Below are 14,014 nucleotides of genomic sequence, written 5' to 3' on the forward strand. Positions count from 1 at the left end.
AACTGCGTTTAAGTATACGTTCTGCGTTGTCGACTAATTTCAACTATACTGTTGAGCAATTGGAGTATTCGATGAGTATTGAAAACATATGTCGATACTTCGATACTCAAACATCATCTTTAAAATATATTTTCATAGCAAGCGTCGCCAAAGCAATGTAATGCCCCATGAACCAAAAATACAAGGTTACGTAAGAACGCGACGTTGTATTTGTAACTGGTTTTGAGAAAAAAGGTTGCGAAAGCGGGTTCGTCAGCTGAGCGTTTGTTTACATCACAAGCACCACTATTTTACACTTTTATTCAAGTAAAGAAGGGTTAATTCAACATGACAACACATTTTAAAGCATTTTGTTGCATCATTTTACCTAAATTGTGCGATTAAAGTGGCTGACAATAATTTTGGCTAATTTTGGTTTTCGTTGTTTTATCTGCTTTGTTTACTTTTCGCTCGTTTTCCAGTGAAACAAGTTGGCGTAGAACCCGCCAAAAAATCGACTTTTTTCACTCTCTTGTTCTTACGTGATCTTGTGTCTTTCGTTCATGGTAATGCCCTGTATGCAGCTCTCAAGAAAACGGTCAAGAAAAAATTGCAAATATTTCGTGTGTGTGTCCAAGGAATTTTGACATTTTTGGTACTTCATAGCCTGTTGTCTCACTCTTTCCTCGAGAAATAATGGAGCGGGCCACGATTGAGAGAATACAAAGGTCAAAATATGTTTAAAATATTTGAAATTTACTATTGAATAAGGTTTTTGTTGAAAACTAAGTAGTTTATATCTAGCTAAAATCTATTATAGCACGAAAAATTGTAGTTGAAAGGGTAAGTTTATGAAAAGGCATTGATGAGTGGCAACAGTGTAGTAAGCAACACTGAGGGCTCCAGTAATCGACAAAATTCTGCGTATACAAACTGCGTTTAAGTATACGTTCTGCGTTGTCGACTAATTTCAACTATACTGTTGAGCAATTGGAGTATTCGATGAGTATTGAAAACATATGTCGATACTTCGATACTCAAACATCATCTTTAAAATATATTTTCATAGCAAGCGTCGCCAAAGCAATGTAATGCCCCATGAACCAAAAATACAAGGTTACGTAAGAACGCGACGTTGTATTTGTAACTGGTTTTGAGAAAAAAGGTTGCGAAAGCGGGTTCGTCAGCTGAGCGTTTGTTTACATCACAAGCACCACTATTTTACACTTTTATTCAAGTAAAGAAGGGTTAATTCAACATGACAACACATTTTAAAGCATTTTGTTGCATCATTTTACCTAAATTGTGCGATTAAAGTGGCTGACAATAATTTTGGCTAATTTTGGTTTTCGTTGTTTTATCTGCTTTGTTTACTTTTCGCTCGTTTTCCAGTGAAACAAGTTGGCGTAGAACCCGCCAAAAAATCGACTTTTTTCACTCTCTTGTTCTTACGTGATCTTGTGTCTTTCGTTCATGGTAATGCCCTGTATGCAGCTCTCAAGAAAACGGTCAAGAAAAAATTGCAAATATTTCGTGTGTGTGTCCAAGGAATTTTGACATTTTTGGTACTTCATAGCCTGTTGTCTCACTCTTTCCTCGAGAAATAATGGAGCGGGCCACGATTGAGAGAATACAAAGGTTGCGCCGATCTCGGACCGCTATTCCTCTCTTAACGAATTTGACAGAATCGTGGTTTGCATGACGTCACACTTGTGCAACTTGTTTACGTTTTCCTTGCAACATTTTTTCTTCTTCGTCCATTCTTGCTCACGTTTTGGCATTTCTCTCTGGCAAAATTTAAGGCCTGTATGCAGCACTCAAGAAACGCACAAACTCCATATAAAATGAAGTACAATAAATGCCTAAGAAATTTTCTTGAGTCAAATTTACTTATGGCAGTACGCAGTTCTTAAGGAGTTTCCTACGTTTTCTACTACGGATTTCTAAAGTTTTTTGTGAAAAAAGGGCACAAGGCAACCCAGGTTTGCAACAGAAATATATGCCCGCACCATTATTTCTAGAGGGAAGAGTGAGGCAACAGGCTATGAAGTATCAAAAATGTTAAAATTCCTTGGACACACACAAGAAATATTGGCAATTTTTTCTTGCCCGTTTTTTTGAGAGCTGCATACAGGGCATTACAATGGTGAATGGAGACACGGTGCAGCGAACAAAGGTGGCGCCGTCAGTGGTACCGCTACTTTGGTTTTGCCGATTTTGACAGTTGTGGTAATTTGTAAATAAACCTTTGTTTACAAATCAGCGAAAGATAAATTTGAATTATAAGTGAAAAATCAGTTTAAATTGTGTTAATTTGCAATTTGTGAGTGATTTTTGAGTTGAAGACTGCGTAAAAACTAATAAAATGAAGTGCTGTGTGTTAAATTGCGACAGCCATCAAGATGCAAGATGCGTAGGTGCAAGTGTAGCGCTGGGACGAATCGCTGCGTTTTGTGTACATAGGGCACGGCAAAACCGTTCTCGAAATGTTTCTTTATTATGCCATTAACAGCATTTCCTCACAATGATTTTGCTTCTGCTCCGAGCAGCCTGCATTAGCAAGCTAACTAATCAATCCCGCTGAGATGCTGCCGCAGTTTTCTGCAGCAGCCTTAATTGCAAAGCAATGGAGTGCACCAAAACGTTTGCTGAAGCAGCATCAATTGCAAGGCAATGGAGTGCACTAAAATGTTACCTATTCTCTAATAGATTAGGTAAATAAGCAATACTTTCACATTTAGCAAAATTAAAACACGTTTTTCGCTGGAAGGTGAACTGTTTTGGCAGTTTCAACTCGTTCTTCTTTTCGCTCTATTCTTTGTTTACTTGTGGTACACAAATGTCAACGCACAGGACGGCGCAATCTTGTATTCTATCATTCTTGGAATGGAGAATGGTAGAGGAGCAGTGTATAAAAGCGCAGACAGTCACCGACATGGCGTAGACGTAGGTTGACGCAGACACGATCTAACTTATGAGATTCGGGTGTTAACGAACACTCACTACCGCATATTAAAAAATATGTTATGTTTTTGTTCCAGAGAGATTTGTTACCCCTTTGAATGGGGACCACTGTGGATTTTACTGTTAGTTTTATTTAAAGTAACGTTTCTTTCTCTGCTTTGGTATTATATTCTTTTCCAATCGTTTATTTAAACTAAAATGACTGACGATCAAGCAAGTATGTTTTTAAAGTATTTAGTGCTTATATTTATACATCTACTAAATATTTATCGTATTATTTAAAGCAAGCAAGTGTTCATGCACAAAATGCGACTGCGCTGTGCGTCGCTGAAGTACGCGGAATGTGGAGCCTTCTAAAGGTATCAAAAACATTTGATACGCGCGAAAATGTAGAAATGTAAAATCCCAATGACGGTTTCACCATTGGGTAACAACACGGTCGGCAGTTTTCGATGCCGCAAAGCGAGCTGCCGTTCAAGATCGGGCGTTTCTAGGGCCACTGGTACGTGGTTTGAAAATGCCAAGCTTCCACTACCAGACATTTTCACGTAATATACGCCTACGCTTCGCACTGGAACCAGGCTGAAGTCCGAAAAAAAAGCATTACCGAGGGAACCGTTTTGTCTAGCGCCACCATCTGCGATTGGTACAACTACTGTCGTGAAGGAGGTGTTAGGCAAAATTGGGTGCCCCGGTAAAATTGTTCAGATCGACGAGAGCAAGTTCGGGAAGCGAAAATACCACAAAGGTACCAAAAATTTATTTAAAAAAACATATTCTTTAATTTATATTTTGTTTTAGGCAGGAGAGTGGAATGCTATTGGGTCCTAGGAATGGTTGAGGATGACAGCGACTATCTGAGGCTGGAAGTCTGCCCAGAAAATGTCCGGTCCGCTGTGGTGCTCATGACCCTCATTCAAAAACATGTGGCCCAGGGTACAATTATTTGTACCTCTTTTTGGAAGGCGTACGATTGCCTAGCAGACCATGCGTATGAGCACAGAAAAGTAAACCATAGCCATCCGGATAACCCATTTGTGGCAGACGACGGCAGGCATACGCAAAGCATCGAATCACAATGCCGTGGGATTAAAAGATTTTTCAATAGACACAACTACAATAATCCTCATAATTTTGCGGATAAAATTATAGAATATCTGTGGCGCAAAACAATTGCTCGTAAGCATGAGAACCCTTTCCTCAAACTTATTGACGCAATAAAATATACATACAAGCCTTAAAAATGTGTTTCAGTATTTTAGGGGGGAATATGACCCCATTGCCCTTACTATTTATTTTTATCTGAACAAAAGAACGTTATCGTATTTTCCTTTTAATCGTATTTTCTTTTGGTCTTGCCTTCCACTCTTGATTTTTTTAGATGTGACAACACAGTCCTGCTGCCATTTGCACATATTCTGCATGTACTCTCATAATAATAAAACAACAATCAATTTTTAATAAAAAGCTCTAATATACTAAAAGTATTTATTTGTTTGATCGTGCACACTCTAACTACACATATATTGAGTGTACATAACATGTAAATTTAGTGGAAAGTGCACACGGTGTAGCGAACAAAGGTGGCGCCGTCAGTGGTACCACTACTTTGGTTTTGCCGATTTTGACAGTTGTGGTAACTTGTAAATAAACCTTTGTTTGCATATCAGCGAAAGAGAAATTTGAATTATAAGTGAAAAATCAGTTAATTTGCAATTTGTGAGTGATTTTTGAGTTGAAGACTGCGTAAAAACTAATACAATGAAGTGCTGTTGTGAGGACCCAAATCCAGGGGCTTTGGAGTCCCCACAACATTATTTATTTTTATGAAGTATTATATTGAGTTAATTATAATAAATAAATAAATTGAATTGTTTAAATTGAATTGTATCACATTTACTTATATAAATTGAATTGTATTGAACTTACATATACTTATATACTTGTTGAATTGTACAACACTATATTCAGTATTCAATTGTTGCTATTTGAAGTTTGTTAATTTCTTAACATTTGTAGTTAAGCATTGTTATTGTAGAATAACAGTCTGCCTGCGCGCAGAAGAGTATAAAAGGGAGGAGATATTTTGTAAAGATAGGCAGTCGCTAGTAGGCAGGTATACTAGTCGGTGGGCACACACTACCGGCAAACGAAGCGCACCTGGGAGTTTCCACCTCATTTGCGTTTAGTCTTATATTCGGCGGAGGTTACCACTCCCGCCGACGGGTAAGGTTAGTGGAGGGATATTCACTCCCACTGCCTTTAAGCGTTCTTGATAGGAATTCTTAATTAACCATTTAATAATAAAGAGTAAATGGATTGGAATTGAAGATTTATCATTTTGAAGGAGAGAAGTAGGAATTCCAATTTCAGGAACCCTGGACGGACTTAGCTTACCCCGGCACTACAAAAGTTCGTAATACTGTGTGTTAAATTGCGACAACCGTCAAGATGCAAGAAGCGTAGATACAAGTGGAGCGCTGGGACGAATCGGTGCATTTTGTGTACATAGGGCACGGCAAAGCCGTTCCCAAAATGTTTCTCTATTATTATATTAAAAGCATTTCCTCACAATGATTTTGTTTCTGTTCCACGCAGTCTCCATAAGAAGTTAACTTATCAGTCCCGCAGAGATGCTGCTGCAGTTTTCTGCAGCAGCCTTAATTGCAAAGCAATGAAGTGCACTAAAACGTTTGCTGAAGCAGCCTCAATTATAAAGCAATGGAGTGCACTACAATGTTCACTGTTCTCTAATAGATTAGGTGAAAATGCAATATTTTCGCATTTAGCAAAATTAAAACACGTTTTTCGCAGTAAAGTGAACTGCTTTGGCTCTTTCCACTCGTTCTTCTTTTCGCTCTATTCTTTGTTTACTTGTGGTACACAAATGTCAACACCCAGGACGGCGCAATCTTGTATTCTATCATTCTTGGAAAGTGCATTATATATTGTGAACTAGCCCGTAGGGCTCTGTCACACGGTCAGTATTTATGGACGTGATCCAAGTATCGCGATATTTATTGACGGTGTAGCAAGCAGTATTGATGGGTCGTGATCCATATCGCAAAATTTCTAAACATTTTGAATTCTGGATCGCGGATCGCAATACCGTCAATAAATATTGAACGTGTAGCACTTTGAAAACGCGATCCATACATTTCCTCAGTACATCTTTTACTCTCATAATGCGAATATCGGCTTTGCCTTCACTCTCGGGGCTTAAAATCTTTCAAAAGAAATTGAACAAATTTTAATTAACATTGGAAATTTTGCCAGATCGATGCCGCATCTTCTGTCCATGACACCCAGGCTCCTGCCTTCGTGCTGCACTGTCTTTAGCACATCTTGCTAAATCCGGTTCCTCACGCTGAAACTTGCCCAGTGTTTCCGCATCTCGCTCTTTCGCCGGCGTCAACCTCATTGACCGGACATGTAATACCTCATCCTTGGCTTCCGGCTTAACTGCTCGACTTTTCCGACCACCTTTTTCGGGACACTTCAAAGCGTGCCTACTGCTTCCACAGCCGCTTCCATTTCCGGCCACCGGCGTATCACCATTGCAACGTGGTTTAGCGGCTTTCCTCCTGCCGGAAACACTGCCTGGCTTGCCCACTCAAAAAGAGTAGAGCGTGTACAAAAGAGTTTTCTAAAATTTGCATAATACCTGTTGAAGTTTGATTTGCCAATTCCGCCATATATTTCTCGCTGTAAATTAATTGATATGCATACTCTAGCTGGAAGAAGGACTATTTCTGGGCTCATGTTTGTACATGATATTCTTAATGGTAGTATTGACTGTCCTGTGCTGTTACAGGTCATAAAACTGAATGTTCCTGTTCGATCTTTAAGGTATTTTGAAATCTCTCAATAGAATTTCTATAAAACTAAGTACTCGCAAAATGAGCCTATTTCTAGGATGTTAGGTGAACTAAATGCTTTAATGAATAGAAGTAGAGATGTTGATGGTTCTCCAGTCGCTGTTCTTTTAAGTTGGCCTTGAGGTCAAATATAATTAGTCTTATGTTAAATGTTATCCAGTCTGTAAGGTTCGGTAAAACCATAGACTTAAATAAATAAATAAATAAATAAATTGCTGTCCCAATGCCTCCTCGAGTCATAGTGTGGCACGGTACTGGTGTGGCATTGCCCAATTACGATCATCCAGACAGACCTCTGGCGCCACAAAACGCTTGCCTCAAACCAAGAAGTGATGCAAGGATCGGTCCAGACAGAACTGCCCTCGCTATTCCCTCGAAGCAAGGTCTGGAGGTCTGGGTCGCGGGCAACTTATTGTGAGATCGTAAAAGGCCCTCTGCTTATTGCCGTAATGGGGAGGGCGGGTTAGACTCGGCAGATGACTACTGCTGAAATTAAACGCTGATCCGGGCCGTCATTGCCTCCAGCACTGTAGCCAATGTTCGTTCATAAGAGAGGGATGGAACAATTGTGGTGAAATGCCTCTCCCAAGTTAACTGGGATTGGCTGAAAGCTGTGGAGCAAAGAGGGGAACATACTTCACTGTTTGCAGTGCCAATTACGAATGAGAGATAAAATTTTGAATGGGAGAGCGGATTAAGTGCCGTGGGAACGTAGTATAATTCGCTCTACAAAGAGGGCTGCAGCGGGATTGAAACCTTGAGTCAAACGGCTAGGCTAGTAAAAGGTCTGAAGAAGGACCAAGCCACAAAGCTGCGTTCACTCAAGAGTCCTGATGGCATTTTAACGGAGAACTCTCTGTTCTTCTAGAGGCTCAATTTCGTGGAAATCAGGTGCTGGTTTCGCCTCTCCTCGATTGGTGAGAAGGGGATTGCGAGAACCACAGTGTCAAGGCACAACTGGTTTGTTGCCAGAAATGTGGCTAATGAAGATGCCCTAAGATATTGTGGCGAATACTGCGGCAAGACGAAGCGAACAACGAGAAATAGGCAGAATGTTCGAGGAATTACGTAGAATGTTCCACAAAGAGAAACGTCAAGTTGGATGAACACTGCGAACAGCGAGAGAAAGAGAATGAGCGATGAACTTCAGAACGTTCTAGAGTTACCATGAGTGTGAGCGCAGGTATATAAGGCCGCCACCAGACACCGGAGGGAGTTAGTTACAAGTCAGCAAGCTACAAGTAAAGTGAATTGCGAATAAGCAAGCTATAAGTTTATTTGTGTTAACAAGTTTTGTAAAGCGTTGTAATTGCTTTAACGAGTATTGTGAAGTGCATTTACGGTATTAGCAAGTATTGTAAATTGTTTGTTTTACAATAAAGTTAACTGTACTACTATTTGGTCATCGTGAGCATTTATTTAACAATCCAGCGATACGAGCCGTAAGATATTTGGTAAATCCCACGGTGCAGCAAACAAAGGTGGCGCCGTCAGTGGTACCGCTACTTTGGTTTTGCCGATTTTGACAGTTGTGGTAACTTGTAAATAAACCTTTGTTTACAAATCAGCGAAAGGGAAATTTGAATTAGAAGTGAAAAATCAGTTTAAATTGTGTTAATTTGCAATTTGTGAGTGACTTTTGAGTTGAAGACTGCGTAAAAACTATTCAAATGAAGTGCTGTGTGTTAAATTGCGACAGCCATCAAGATCCAAGATCGTAGATGCAAGTGTAGCGCTGGGACGAATCGCTGCATTTTGTGTACACAGGGCACGGCAAAGCCGTTCCCAAAATGTTTCTTATTATTACATTAACAGCATTTCCTCACAATGATTTTGCATCTGCTCCAAGCAGCCCCCATTAGCAAGTTAACTAATCAATCCCGCTGGGATGCTACCGCAGTTTTCTGCAGCAGCCTTAATTGTAAAGCAATGGAGTGCACTAAAACGTTTGCTGAAGCAGCCTCAATTGCAAGGCAATGCAGTGCACTAAAATGTTACATATTCTCTAATAGATTAGGTAAAAATGCAATATTTTCGCATTTAGCAAAATTAAAACACGTTTTTCGCTGTAAAGTGAACTATTTTGGCAGTTTCAACTCGTTCTTCTTTTCGCTCTATTCTTTGTTTACTTGTGGTACACAAATGTCAACGGCGCAATCTTGTATTCTATCATTCTTGGGTAAATCCTTCATAGGGCATTCGCACGAGGCGACTTTACAGGCAACAAAAGTTGAATACGAAGTTTAATGAGAAGTTGAAAGTGAAAAACAAAATTGGAGCGTTCCTTATTTCCCAGAAATAGTCAGAAAAAGGCCGAAGTAGTCAGATTTAGTCCAAAAAGCGTTCCATAACTCGGAAATAACAGCAAAAATGAGAGAGCAATACTCATTGAGAGTGACTCTCATCAGTCCGAAGTAGTCAGATTTAGTCAGAAGAATTTTTTCTGGCAAAATCCTGAAAAGTGTCAAACTCAACTGAATTTAAATTAACGGAAATTAAAGAATACGCAAAAAGTGAGAATAATCTAAAAAGTAAAAAAGTGAATTAAAATTGGAATGAGGCAAAAAATAATTGATATAGTAAGTGTTTATTGTGCTTGTGCTTGTTTGAATGTGTTTTGCACATACATTTCCATTCTTATTTGACGTTAGCTTTGTTGATGCCATTCTTTGGACTAAAAATTTGATTTTTTGCGTTCCTTTACTTTTCCTATTATTCTCTTTTAGTGAGCGCATTTTGCTTACGCTCTGGCATTTTGACACTTTTCAGATTTTAGTCCAAAAAGATAAGGAATGAACCTAATATAACCAGTAAACAACCTTCGGTGAATTTGGCGACTGCCTTCCTCGGGGATGAATATGCCAGGGATGAAATTATTGGTACACACGCCTTCCAAACACGCAGGGTTGCTTTTAAGAAGCAAAAAATAATTAACTCCAAATAGTTTCAAAAAGTATCGTGTAAAACGAAATTAACTATGAGGTGAATGAAAATTTTCAACCCGGCCTGACGGTTTTGAAGAATTTTTTTGTTATAATTTTGTTACTAAGGCGTCTAATAAATGCATGGGTTTTAGTTCTAGAAGAATAAAAGTCAGTAAAGACAAGTCTTTTTTGTATAATTTGTGATTTTAATTGCTCAACTCCTTTTGCACCAGAGCAAATGTCAAAAATTTGGCACAGCAGAAATATAAAATTGTCTCGCCATAATAAGAAGTTTTTTCAACATGGAATTTTTCTACTAATTGATATGAAATTACTATCTCAACGCTCGGAGCGCTGCCACTGAGGGCCTTTGCCAACTGATAAAAAAGAGAAAATTTGGAAAGACCAAACAAAAATTTTGAGATTTCTCGTTGTGAATACGAATGCCATAGTTTTTACCTAGCTCGTGGGACTATGCAAAATTTTGACAGCTTGTAAATATGTATACACCTAAAGTTGTTGGCGGGAATAAAGAGTCAAAATCAAAATGGAGAAAAGAACAAAAAGCGTACGTTAGTTGTCAGTTATAAAATAAAGCCAATTTATTTGCGAATATTTGTTTATTCTATTTATTGAAAGGCCACCACGCGGAAAAGCTTGTGTTAATTATATTGATAACAGAACCTGGCAACTCGCACGTTGTCTAAATTCTCAAGTAACATAAAATCCACAAAATAATACATTGCTTGTATTACCATCAATACGCCATGTATAAATTTTAACAACACACAAAAATAGAGCTTTCGCACGAGCGTTTGTTTGGTTTTTCAACACCATTTATAATTTTATTTTAATAATATCACGATTTTTCAAATACTGTAATTTATTTATCTAATAATAATGCAGCACACAACCCTGAAATCAAAGAAAAAGCCTGAGGAAGGCCATTAAATAGCAGCACACAACCCCGTGCCTTCCTCAGGAGTGAATATAACTACAACAACAACGACTACTACAACAACAACCCAAAAAGGTTGGTTACTGTCTATACTGTGCTGAAAAAGTTGTCCACCCTATTCAGACGAGGCGATTTTTGATTCAACACGAATTGTTATTTATATTAATGAAAATGTATTTAAATCGCAAAATTTTATGAATTGGCGTAAAATTGGTTAGCCAAGCGTTGGTAGAAGTGCTTTTAGCGAAGCTGAGAGATAAAATAAGAGTACAACAAAAAAAGTATGTATACAGAACAGTGTTGGCATTTTTGGTACAGTTTTACTTGTTTTATACAATTTCATTTACAATATACTTTCCTACTACGCAGTACTTTTTAGTACAATTTTGTAATGAATACTAAAAATATATAGCTCTGAAAATTCACAGCAAGAAATTTTTTGTATTCTCTTTTGTTCGCCTGTTCGTATTTACCTTTGCAAGTTTTGAAAAATGGCTTGAACGGACCAGTATAATATAGCCTAGGCAAATTTTTAAAGAAACTTTTCGATACTAAGTTTTATTAAAACAAAATGTCGAAGTCAGCTTCCTATAGAAAGTCTTCGTTAGTTATAAGAAGAGATTTTCTTAAATATAATACCTTTACGGCACTCACATATTGAAAAGATTTTACTATTTGTTATATTATTCTTTAATTTTAATTATCTGTTTATAAAATATAATGTATTCTTTAAGAAAAACTGTATGAACCCAAGATTAAATCTTTGCGAAACATCCAAAAACCAACATACTTTCGTAAAAATTTCGGGCTTTATTAATATTCTTTAGTTTTTAGCCCATTCCATTTTAGTATAATAAAGTGCAAGTTTAAAGCAGCTGGGACTTACCGTTGAACTTGGCAATTTTTTTTGTCGACGATGTCAGCCATTTTCTTCCATACGAAGTGTGTTCGACGATTTTTTTATATGGAGAAAATTAGCAACGCCTTCATGAAAGAAATCTTAAAAAACTTAGTTATATTAAAATTTAATGGGCTAAAAAACCGCACACTCAAAATAAATCTAGCAAATCGAATTAAAAAGCTCGAAATTTTTACGAAAGTGTGTTGGTTTTTCTAATGTTGCACAAAGTTTGAACATTGGATTTGTACGGCTTTTCTTAAAATATAAACCGTATTTTTACAAACAATAATTCAAATTGAATAATACTAAGATAAATGGTCAAATCTTAATGTAAAGTTTTGATAAGCACTTGAAATGCTATTAAAATGTCAAATTTTAGTACTGAATCCAAAGAAAATGTCTCTTTTATCCATTAATAATAACTTAAATATGCTTTTTGTTAAGATGTATACCTGAAAATGTGTGCATACATATTTGCGTTAAATGCAGTACATGTGCACGTGGAATCAATTTGTAAAAGTGTAAAATACGTAAACGTATGTACATAAACAATAAAACTTTCTCATGAATACCATAAAGTCATTGGTCTTGAAGGGAATGTACTTAGAAAATATCTGAGCGAAAAAAAGTTGAACGAGCTCGAAGTTGGCCGGCGACCAACTTTGTTGAAAGCGATTAGTTGAAAGGCGTTCGGACGAGGCGATTTTTACTTTCAACTAAAAGTTGCCTGAAAAATCGCCTTGTGCGAAAGCCCTATCAAAGTTTCGAGGATAATCGTAACAATTGGTGTCAGAAGTGGGATTGTTAAATAAATCCCGAAGGATAAACTTTTGAAAATGGCAAAAATTCAAGACCTAAAGATCGAGGATCTCAAACAGGAGTTGGAGGAGCGAAATTTAGCAACCTCCGGAAGAAAAGTGTAGTCACGGCTGCGACAGGATATGGAAGCAGAAGGAATCGACGTGGACAAATACGACTTCCAGGGTAAACTAGACGACGCATCCGCAAAGGACGAACAGAAGGATGAGGCTGCTTGTTCGTCGAAGGATGTGCAGCAGACATCAGGGAAGGTTGAAGAACAGCAAAAGGCTCCTTCGTCATCAACAGCTATGGACATGAACACGTTATTGGCTGCAATTTCATCACAGCTACAAGCACAAAAGTCGCAGTTGTCGTCAGATGTTTCATCGAAGATACAAGCGCTGGAGACACGTTTATCATCAGCGGTATCAGCACAGATGTCATCCCAATTGGAAGCACAGGACGCAAAGATTGCACAATTACAGGAAAAAATCGAAGAGAGACAGGACAGAGTCGAGGCTAAGATGGGCGAGTTGGAAGGTCGACTCTGAGACTTGCAGTTGAATCGTCCAGCTACTTCGACAAACGCTCCCAATGCAAAGACTCCATCCTTTGACGGCACTATTCCTTTCTAGGTATTTAAGCTCCAGTTTGAGAAGACAGTTACAGCGAATTACTGGAGCATGGAGGATAAATCCGCTGCTCTGTTCGTTGCATTAAAAGGACCTGCAGCGGAAATCTTGCAGACTATTCCTGACTGTGAAAGGAACAATTACGATGCATTGATGGGGGCCGTGGAAAGACGCTATGGTAGCGAGCACAGGCAACAGATCTACCAGATGGAGCTGGAGAATCGCTGCCGAAAATCCAACGAGACTCTACAGGAATTCGCTTCAGAGATTGAGAGGTTGGCTCACTTAGCTATTGGAAACGCATCTGGTGAAGACCTCGAAAGGGTAAAGATCCAGAGGTTCATCAACGGAATGCGGGACGTGTATACCAAGCGAGAGACGTACGCGAATCCAAAGCCAACATTTGCTGAAACCGTCTCACAAATTGGCCGGAAAGCATACAACCTCACTGTTGGTGGATGTGTGAATGCGCAGGAGAGGGTACTCACAGTGGATACTGGAGCGACACATTCCATTATTCGACCGGATTTGGCCACTTTTTATGTGGAGCAAAGCTGCGGACTGCAACTGGTGAACGCACCCAAGTGTTAGGAGAAGTACCATGCGAGGTAATAATCGACGGTGTGGCCTAGTACACTAAGTTTATAGTGGCAGACATTGTGGATGAAGTCATCATCGGCGTGGATTTCTTACTTGGCCAAGGCATGAAGATTGACCTCCAGAGAACGATCCTGACAGATCGTCACAGGAAAGTACTACTTAGGGATGGTTACGACAACCAGTGCTACAGCAGACGGTTGGTCTTAGAGGAAGTGCCGAAGATTCCACCAGAAACGGAAGTGGTTAGTTGGGCAGGGGTTGACAGTGATGGAGACGAAATGGTTTCGTCAGGAGAAGGAAGTGGTTCACCGATACAGGAAAAGCGTGACGGTTCCGCCAGCTCAGTGAAGAAGAGGTCGCAACAAGGAAGTGGTCAT

Source organism: Rhagoletis zephyria, unplaced genomic scaffold, assembly GCF_001687245.7.
Source record: "Rhagoletis zephyria isolate East Lansing unplaced genomic scaffold, Rhagoletis_zephyria_1.1 Rzeph_scaffold_00532, whole genome shotgun sequence".
In the NCBI taxonomy this organism is placed as follows: Eukaryota; Metazoa; Arthropoda; class Insecta; order Diptera; family Tephritidae; genus Rhagoletis; species Rhagoletis zephyria.